General features: G+C 36.3%; 1 long non-coding RNA gene across 1 annotated transcript; it reads right to left on the bottom strand.

The window, feature by feature from the left end:
• Positions 1–76: 76 nt before the first annotated feature.
• On the bottom strand, positions 77–2,426 carry LOC122987778. Its single transcript, XR_006404596.1, has 2 exons — positions 2,079–2,426; positions 77–190 (listed from the first exon to the last, which is right to left on the bottom strand). It is a non-coding gene; the product is annotated as an uncharacterized LOC122987778 (long non-coding RNA).
• Between the last annotated feature and the right edge of the window lie 8,872 nt (positions 2,427–11,298).

Below are 11,298 nucleotides of genomic sequence, written 5' to 3'. Positions count from 1 at the left end.
GTGAATAATGATGGTGGAGAACAGTGATGGACAGTTAGAGATCCTCATCTCACCTCTGAGCTTTGGTCTGGCTGTCATGTTCCCCACACAGAGAGCTTTTAGAGGGAGGCACTCCCTCCTCTCTGTCCTCACACTGATCCATGCTGCTGAAGTCACATCCACATCAGTCACACACACTTTCTACCTTCACCTGGAGAGGAAACACAAATCATCCTTTACATCATTTCTCCTGTCAAACCCTAAATATCAGCTGCTCCTCCTGTGATTGGCTGTTATTTTCTGTTATATATCAGTGTGAATGCAGCCAGACAGCAGTGTGAGTCAGAGAAAGCTGCCATCAGCTGCTGTACTTCTACTATCAGTCCACTAGATGGCATCATGAAGCTGCAGTGAAGTGAAGAGCAGCACACATGATGCATGGAGGAGGATTTACACCCACTGACTGAATCTGAGAGGAAACTTCATTAATTAACTCATTAGCAGGGATTCTAACACTGTGCAGCAAGAAATATCTGATAAGTCACAGTAAATGTCATCCGACATGCATTATATTAAAAAGTGTATGTACACCAGCAGCAACTACGACCTCAATAATAAACAAAGTAGAATTACTGAAGTACTGAAAATGTAGAAGCTTTGTAAAAGTAGAACTGATGGCAGAGTTGTTGTATTGGATTGCATTAGATTGTACAGGTGTTCCTAATAAAGTGATCAGTGGACTTTTTGGTAGTTTAATCAATAACAGTGAGTGTTACTCTATATGTGCACTTTTATAATGTAGATGTGTATTTGATTGATGTATCTGTTTTTATTGTTGTTGTTGTTGCTGTGATGTTATACTGAAGACACTGATGTCTGAGGATAATTTCACACTTTATCATATTTTATAGACGATCATTTCTTTTCATTTAAAATCTGAATCATAGCTGGAAAACATGTAGTGGAGTAAAAAGTCAAATATCTGCCTCTGTAATGTAGTGGAGTGGAAGTATAAAGTAGCAGGAAAAGGAAGTACAAGTACTTCAAGGTTGTACTTAAGTACAGTACTGGAGTGAATGTACTATAAGTTACAAAAGCAGATGGATCCTTCCAAAAAACTAGTAAAGAGTTCCAAACTAAATGAGTCTCAATAAAGAGCTTCCAAACACATTTAATGACACATTTCCATAAAGAAGCGACACTAGTTCATGTTGGAGGAGAGTCAATAAGATGAGTGCTGTCTTTCTGAATACTACAGTATTTATTGAATAAAAGAAGTGAAGCCCCCCCCCCCCCCCTGCTGTCTCCACATCAGTCCTGTAGTAGAAATAGAAACAGCTCTATATTTCACTCCTCTATGGTCCCTGTAGACTTTGCTGCTCTCCAGCTTTACTGTGTGTTGTATTGATGTGTGAGAGTTTCTTTAATGATTTACTTTAAAGATTAGAGATGCTGCTCTCAGGAACTAAAGGTTTCCATGTGACGTCACTGCAGCAGATATCGTGGGACATTTAAACAGTAAAACTAGAAACTGTAGTTATAAAGTTGACAGGACAGAGAAACAGAATGAAACTTTAAATGATCAGACAGCTGTGATGGAGCTCAGGATTGATCAGGAGGACGCTGCTTTACTCCAAACAGTCTCCCTGTCTGAACCTGGACTGTGTGTAGAAGAACTCACAACATTCATTAACACTAATTAACATTCATTAACATAACACTAATTTACACTAATTAACATTAATTAACATCAGGTCCTGTCTGTGTGTCTGGAGGTTTAATCATCAATGAAGTTACGCTGCTGTGTCTCTTAATGAGACGCACTGATGGTTTCTGCTGCGGGATTATTTCATCAACCTGCAACCCATCTGTTATTAATCACAATGTTCATTTTTATGACCCGGTCCGCCCGATCCGCGGATATCACAGCGACCTGAAACAGGCCGGAAACGGTTTAAATAATGTCGGATAAACGTCCTGAGTGGACTGTTATCAAAGTTCTGCTGTTTCTAGAGGAGCTAAGCTAACAGCAGTTAGCACTAACAACATGAACAAACAGCCATTAAAGAGTCAAACACTGAAACTGTCGGTTACATTACCTTTAGATGGAGAAAAGAATTTGCGCCATCATGTCAGAGAAAGAGAAAGTAAATGTAGGCAGGAAATAGGCGGGAAGAGAGAGGTGTGACGTCACAGTGACCCGCAGCCGGTGTTACACTTTATTCTGTCACCTGCTCAGTATCTTCACTTACTGACAGGTTATTGTCACGTGTGGAACAGTAATTATGGTTGATATAATTATAAACATCATATTAACCCTAAACTGCTTGAATATTTTACACTATGATTTGGAAGATTGATCTTCTGGTAACGAATCAATCAGAAATCACTTCCATCACCCAGGAGTTTGTTTTTGTTGCATTTGAGCAAAAATGTGCCATAAAAACACCAAGAAATATGATATGTGATATTTGTAGGTTTGAAGTATTTTGTATTTGTAGAATCCACTAAAGTTGTAAATATATATATATATATATATATATATATATATATATATATATATATATATATATATATATATATATATATATATATGTGTGTGTGTGTGTGTAAATATTATATGAACGTCTATCTTAATTTTCTGTCAGCAGTTGCTTTCTGTCATTAAAAAGAGAGATTAATAAAACATTTTTGCACAAGAAATTCAGTATAAAAAATACAACATATTTGTACGGCTACTTGTTATTCTCCACTATTCCTTACTTCATCCTACACTTTGCTAAATATTGTTTTTTCTACCATAAATGTCAGATATGGATGGTTCTTGATTTAAGAAATATCTAATCCTCTAAGAACCGAGGCTGTGTGGTTTGTGTGTGTCGTCTCTAGACTGATGAAACCTACATAACTGCCTCTCAGACTGTAGGATCCGTTCTGTCTCACTGTCCTCACTATCAGCATGAAAAGACCCCGATCAATTGATCCGCTGCCTCTCGTCCATTTAGCTCATCAAATCTCCTGTATCCATCATTTCCAGTGAGAATTACTGTAGTAGATAATAAAACCAGGCATCATTTTCCATCATGTTAACGTCTCCATCACTGAACATTGTGTTGAACTAACTGCAGGTTTCAGTCGGGATTTAGAGCTGCTGAAAGTTACTGATGATCTGCTGACTGCATCAGACAAAGAGCTTCTCTCTGTACTCGTCTTGTTAGATCTTAGTGCTGCATTTGACACCATTGATCATCACATCCTGTTACAGAGATGGAACATTTAACTGGCATCAAACTGAAATGACAACTGTATTTACTTTGATTCTCTCATTTGTAACTGAAGCTCTGTGAAATCCCCACATATAAACATGTATATCAATATAAGTTTAGTATAAATATAGTTTGACTGCTGTTTGAGCTCTGATTGGTCGGTTAGCAACTACTTCCTCACACAGTTTGTTAGAAGACAGCAGCACTCCAGCAGAGTCAGCACACGAGCCTCAACAAACACTAACTGTCACATTGCACAAAACCTCATCTGGACAATCAGTCTTTTCTGTTAAAGGAGCAAAACTATGGAGCTGAAAATGCAACACAATGTTAATGTTTTCAACAGAGGTGTTAAATCATGGCTGAAAGAGAAACAACACTGCTCTCACACCTAACACCCCTGTATAGACACACCTGGAGTTTGATTTTCTTTCTTTTTAACTTTGTAAAAAAGCCTCCTGTGGACAACTGTTGTAAATGAGCGTTTCTCTACATGTGTATAAAGGCTCTGTGATCCCGGCCAGGAGCAGCTGCCAGCACAAATACAACAAGGACTGCGCTCATTCATGCATGCTTATAGGAGCTCAGCTGTGTGTGTGTGGCTGACAATACCATATGTTTGTATTAGTGTCAACAAATCCTGTCAAATGAATGAATTATCATTTCTCAATACTTTACAACCTCCCTACCCGACCTCCTATCCCATTTGTTCCCACTGAAAATGTTTTTTAAAAAGCTGAATGATTTCCTAAAACAACAGGGTTTTGTAGTTTGAAGCAAATGTTATTCAAACAGGAATATATATGGGATTAGTTTGGGACTATTTTCTATGGGAGTGTATCGCTGCCACCATGAGAAAGAAATATTTGCTGAGCTTGTGGATACGAGAGAAAAGCTTTTCATTAGAAGAAGAAAGTTACTGGTTATGATGAGAAAAACAACTGGTTCTGCAAGTGATGTGTGTTATCTTTATGTGCTGATGTCTCCTCTGCTGTTCAAAAAGAGCTCATGAAGAAATGATTCATTATGAAATTATTAGTCAAAACTACAACTGGACCTCATGTTATGAATAATGACAGACAGCTAGAAACAGGATGAAAAAGAGGAGAAAGTTTTCTGCTTATGTGGAGAAACTGAGCAGTTTTTTTGTCATGGTGGCAGCAACGCGCTGCCGTAACTTCCAGATGTGGATTTGGTGCTCTAGTGAGTATTTACAGCAGCAGGACGGTGACTCAACATGAACTACAGAGGCCATTTTCACTGGAATGAAGGAACATGTCACCCAGTGCAACACTGTGGCTCATTGCTGTGTTTTTAATAGTTTCTGGACAACAACAGAGGAATAAGATATATGAGGCTTCAGCTACACAGACAATACTGAGCAGCACAACTCATTCATTCTTGGTTTTGGTCTTTTCATGGGATTTGTTGACCCTCAGAAAAAGATCAAACATCACCAAGCTTTAAGTCTTCATGAGCATGTTGGAACAATCATTATTTGACCAATGAAACATGAAAAAAGTTCCAACAATATGACATCTGCTGGTTATTGATGTCATTTCTGGAAGTGTTTGAGTTCTGAGCAGCTGAGACCTGACAATAATAATAATAATGAGACCTGAGATTGAAATCTTAGAGTCCAGATGAAACAGCATTTCCAGAGGATCCAACTTCCTTCTTTGAGCCTCTAAAAACAAACATCATTCTTTAGTCAAACTGCTCACAGCAAAGACAAAAGCAGCTGGTGACAAGTTTCAAGTTCTTGGTCCTACAATTGTAGATCTGAGCCTCAAATGTGAAACATGAATCCAGAAAACCAGTCACAAGGAGAATCTAACAAGTGAAAAAAGAAAGAAAAAAGAGCCAAAATAAATCAAGTCATCAGTTAGAAAGGAGATGAATGTAGATAAAGATCAATATTACAGATTTTAATGCTTTTGACGGGTTTATTCTTTAAGAAGGTTGAGATAGTGTTTATATAATGTTCCATCTGCTTTATAATTACAGCAAATATTGTTTTTTGTTAGTAAATTTACACTTGAGGATGTGAAATGTTTCCATAAAACAATTGAATAAGAGTCATTTTCTTAAATAGTATCTTTAAAGGAAGGGCTGAAGTTTGGCATCATATTATTAACTAGTTTCAGGTTGAAATTAGCAGAAAACAACAAGGAAGAATTTTACAGGATGAAAGTTCAAAAGAAGCTGAAGCTGTTTCTCATTTATTTACAGTTCAGACTTTTTACCAGTTGATATTTTTCATGTAATAATTCCAGTCTGATATTTAACAGGAAACAGCAGCAGTGTTGTTGTGAAACAGCTCTGAGTCTGCGCACTGATGACCTCAGCGCTGACACGTTACCTTTGGAGGCCTGCTATTGGCTGATTCAGTGAGCAGGGCATCATGGGTAGTTGTAGTCCTTGCAGTCAGTCAGCTCAGAAGAATCAGACTGTGATCAAAGTGACTTTTAACAGGATCATTGAGGAGCCTCGACACATCTTTATCTTTATTATTATCACATGTGACTCACTTATCATAACTGCAGGAATAATGATTGATTATTGATCAGTACAGTTAGAATGTGTCTAATATGTGCATTAAAGGTGGAGTATTACTCTTCATTGATGAAGCTTTGGCGCCCTCTGCTGGTGAAAAGATAAACTGCATGCTGTCAGTTTAATGAACACAGATTAGTATAAGTATATATAAGATATTCACACTGACATTATGACACATTTACTGCATTATTTTAGCACTAATGTGTGTTTTATAGATTTATTATCAACATTTCCTGATCTGCAGGAACATGAAACACATCTGATCTGAGGTCAGAACTCATCCAGGAGTCGCTGAAGCCGATCTATCGATCGATCGATTGATCCGTCACAACTTACTGACACGTTGTGATCGATCCCGTCAGAAACGTGATGACGTCACTCGCTGTTGTTTTTTCTCAGAACTTTATTGAAATGTTTGATAAACAAAGAGAACCAAGAGCGAAACAAGGGGAGCCACATAATCAAACAGCTTGATCGATTATTAAATGTTGATAAAAAGCAAAGAAACAACAGTGTGTGTTTGTGTCCTGTAGTTCCTGACATTATTTATATTAGAACAACTGTAGATGTTAGTTTATTGATATGAAACGATGTGAAATAAAACACATAAGAACCTTCAAATAGTAACAAAGTCCACTGAGTGAGTTTCATCTGTCAGCTGCTGTTTCTGCTCAAATGGCGCCACCTGGTGGACACGAGCAGGAACTACAAGCAGAGAGCTGAGACACATTTTAAACTGCTGAAGCTTTTTTAAATCACTATTTGATCTTTTTATTTGTCTCCACTATATTTACACATTTATTGTTTAATAAAAGTCTTCAAAACTGAAATAAATCTAAATTAGAGATATTAAAATTAGAGATTTTCTGTCGACAAAAAGAGAAAAACATGTTTATTTGTGTGTAAACGTTTAATTATTCTCCACTTTTATTTTATTTTATTTATTTTTATAAACATATTGTATTTTTTCTCCTCCTGATTAAACACAAATAACATGTTTTTATTGACTTCTTCTCTTTTTGGTAAAAAAAAAGTTTTTGATAATAAAAATGTAAAAAAATAGATTAAAGAGTAAAACAAACAGAAATAAAATAACACAAATATTTTTATAAAGTAAAATAAATAAACAGAACATAGCCTCTTTCTGTTCTTTTTCATTTTTAATAAAAATGTAAAATCATCTTCCTCACATGTTAAATTTGTTTTCTCACTTTCTCTTGTTTCTTTAAATGAAAGAAATTTTATTTATATATTAAACCTGACAGGAATTAACATAATAAATAACAAAACTCTCAATAAAAGGTGAAAAAATAAGATTTTTTTTAATCTCACATTATGTGAAAAGAATTTACTCTCAATAAAGTTTTATTCTATTTGAATATTTGCAGGCTGCAGTTCAGTTTTCTGCCACCAGATGGCAGCAGGACATCAGACGCTGTTACTCCACAATGAAAACAGTGAATCGTATTAAAGCTTCAGTGCAGTTGGTTGAATGATTCAGTAGAACAGCTCGTTAATTAATTTAACATTTTCTACTAATGTGGAGTTTGTTTGGAGTTTTGTCAGCAACTTGTGTTGAGCTGCAAACATGGCAGAAGACCATTTCTGACCCATTAAAGTTTACTGGTGTGTAATGGACATTATGGCCTCCGGGGGGCGCCAGTGTAACAGCTGACTGCATTTTCTCTTTGCAACATTTAAACCCTCCATGTTTGCAAATCAATAATACTACATATAGATGTTTTTCTGAACGTGTCACTACCTAGAGTTTGGGACTTCATCTTTTATATTCAGAGACACTTTCAAATCTTAAATATCTTTTCTTTTGTGTGTATCAGCTTATATTTCATTTTAGCCTTAAACCGTCGTAGTGAGGACATTTCTGCATTATTTCAACTTCATTTCAATGTTAGACCAACAATAAAAATGTAGATAATAAATAAAACGTATGATAACAATATAATAAAACGATATTAACAAAACCAGCAGGAAAAAAAAACGATGAAGACAACAAAGATATAAATTTAAGAGCTGACAGTCATATTAAAAAGATATTTCCTTTAAAAACACATCAGGAGTTTGCTAATCAAAGATCCATGAAGACTGAAAGCAGCCTCACTTGTCGACCAATAAACCGTCAGCCGATCTCTGGTGGAGTTATTTTTGTGTTCTGTACATTACAGTACGAACATCAGTGTTATTGATCGGCTCGTGTGTTGAATTCCGTACAGTGGCAGCTGGTGATAGAAATATGGGGGGACAAACTGAAGCAGCACTTCATGGCTCAGCAAAAAAAGAAAAGAAAAAGTAAACAAATCTAAAAACAACACAACACTGTAATGTTGCCTGAACACTTCTTGAACATAAAGTTTGTTCTTCTCAATGACTTTCTGGCTCAAGTCGGTCGGCCGAGTCTCTTTTCCACTGACGCTACGACCAAATATGCATTCAGCCTCTCCCGGGTGTTTCTGAGAAAGGTTTGAATCCTCTTCAAAGTTGAGAAGCGGCTCTCAGCTTCCACCGTGGTCATGGGTCATGGGTGTGGAGATGAAAAGGTCCACAGCACCACGACAGGCTTTGATGATGAGACTCAGCTGTCTTCAGCTCGCTTCCATCGAGCGTCGGATCGGCCTTCGTGCCGTTGCTCAGTGCATCTTCAGGAAACGCCCCGTCGTACTGATCAAACCTGCCCCTGCAGCGAGCTGCCTCTGACTAGCTGGTCTGTCAAGGAGAAGTGTTGCCTGGTGTCCCAGTACGCTATCACAGACCTACAGAGACAAGAATGACAAAAATAATATGTAGAGACGACTAAATACTCATTTCACCCAAATCACCTAAAGCTACAACAGGCGACAGTCTAAATAAGGAGCTGAAGTCATTTTTACAGTCTATGAAGTCATAAAAACAGCAGGACCTTAATTTATAGAGCTGCTGCTGCCATCTGCTGGACAAAATGTCAACATGTGAACGCTGCACATCATTGCTTCAGTCTTGTAGTAAAGAATCCTGAAGTTAAAAACATCTTGAAATGAAATTCCCTCGTTGATCATATATCTGATGTAACAACTGTCTATTTAATGCTAAATACAATCTTCATAGAAAATCATCTGCAGCATCACTAATGATTCTCATTTATTCAAAAAAACATTTTAACTTTCAGAAAAAGTAAAAAAAACAAGATGAAAAAAGACAAAAAAACCTAAAATAAAACATGAAAACAGTAAAAGACGTCACGTAGTTACATAACAGACATTCAAACCTTCTAACACAAATAAAAATATATTTTTTAACAAAAGTTTATTCAGTGTCGGTCCAGACTGAAATATCTCTACAACTATTAATTATAATAAAGAAGATAAAACTTTGTATTCATATTTATTATGAACGACAAATATTGATAAACATGTACAGAATATATCTACAGATTTGGATTATAATGAAAATGTTTTAAAGATTATAACGAGTTTAGTCTCATTATTAAAAGTCCTGCATGAAAAACCCTCCTGCAGTAAAAGTACATAAGTATTATGAGCTTGATGTAGTTAAAGTATTGCAGTAAAAGTACATAAGTATTATGAGCTTGATGTAGTTAAAGTATTGCAGTAAAAGTACATAAGTATTATGAGCTTGATGTAGTTAAAGTATTGCAGTAAAAGTACATAAGTATTATGAGCTTGATGTAGTTAAAGTACCGCAGTAAAAGTACATAAGTATTATGAGCTTGATGTAGTTAAAGTATTGCAGTAAAAGTACATAAGTATTATGAGCTTGATGTAGTTAAAGTATTGCAGTAATTAATGAATGAATACTTTTACTGTAGGAGGGTTTTAATGCAGGACTTTTACTTGTAATGGAGTATTTGTACATGCAGTATTGTGTAGTGAAGTAAAGGATCTGAGTACTTCTTCCACCTCTGGTGTCGGTTGAATCTCTTCTGGACTTTACTCAGACTAAATAAACATAACTGTCGACTCTGAGAACGACTGACGGCCTTTTTCATGACTTTCTAACATTTGATAGACTCGACACTTGTATGATCAATAAAACTAATGGATCCATGAATCAGAAACGGTTTGTTCCTTGTTGTCATGGTCCGTCCTGCAAGAGGGAGAATCTGAGCAGAAACCTGCAGCCAGACAGCGAGGCAGAGAGAGCCAATAGGGTCCTTTGGCTCGTGGCTCCTCTCGTGGGTTCGGCCCTCCGCGGACAGGTATAGAGGCTTCATGACCGCCGGTAAACAAACACCATCTTATGGTAAACATGTCAATATTTACTCCTGTAGTCATTGATTGATTTTCATTTACCGTTATCACTGTGTTCCGTGTAATTATCATTTTGATAACAGTAACAATAGAAATAAATCAATGAAAAAAAAAAAACAGTCCAAATTACGTCTTCAGATCATTTCCAATGTTTCAAATACTCACACAGTAAAAATATGTTCTGCAAAATGTAGAAGACTGCCATGAAACAGTTATACATTTACCATTTAAAGACATTATTATTATTATTATTATCATTATTATTATTATAAGAGCAGAAACAGATGTGATTTGTCTTTTTGATTGGAGATAAATGTCCAATCAGAAGCAGAGACATCCAGATATTAAAAGAACAACATAAAAGCAGCAAATATACAAAAATCCCTGAAATAAAGAAGCAAATATACGGTTCAGATTTCAACATAAATGTGGATTGTAAAGCTGCGACACAAATAAAGTTTGATTTTCCAACATGTGAAAATGTTCAGGACTGTAAAATCAGACACATGTTTATTTCTGATAATAAGAGTTTCTTAACAGACTGTAAAAGTCTTGTTTGGTGACATTTGGAGAAAGATTTAGTTTTTCCAAACCTGCATGTTCAGCATGATGGAAATAGAAAACAGCTGTTAGTTTGGATGAAGTTTGACAGCAGGAGTCCAGATGTTTTCTTCATCTTTCAAATGAAGTGAAAAAGAGAAAAATGAGAGTTTTTCTGTGATAAAGTAAAGTGGAGAACTGTACCTGGATCTGTAGATGTGATGGTTTCTCCTCCATGCTTGCAGCTCTGTGTGCAGTCTGTGTTTGGATGTTGAGCTGTGAGCTTTTGACTTTCTTCTTGGTTTCCTCTCTCAGCTCCTCGTCACATACCTGATCTGACCTCTGACCTCTGACCCGCTGATGGTCACAGCAGAAGAAGACAAACGGACGTCTGTATTCACTTTGTGTGCAGAAAGTTAAGCGACACACGTGTTTCACTGTTTTCTTCCTGGAGAAGAAAACACTTGCTTTTTGTCCAAAGCACATTTTCCAAATATAACTATTAATGTTGATGATTTATATCAAAATGTGACTTTTCATTCAAAGTTGAGTTGTGTGAAGGTTGTAGAAATGAGAAACTGACCCTGCGCTAAACTGTGTGTGAATAAACAATAGAACTATTAATAATGTTCAGCTTATTATTAGAGTGCCATTTTTCTGAATCTGACAATAAAGATCAAATGAAAGCTTCT

The sequence above is a fragment of the Thunnus albacares genome, chromosome 1, assembly GCF_914725855.1.
Source record: "Thunnus albacares chromosome 1, fThuAlb1.1, whole genome shotgun sequence".
Lineage (NCBI taxonomy): Eukaryota > Metazoa > Chordata > Actinopteri > Scombriformes > Scombridae > Thunnus > Thunnus albacares.
The sequence above is the reverse complement of the archived record's forward strand: the minus strand, read 5'-3'. Positions and strand labels throughout refer to the sequence as shown.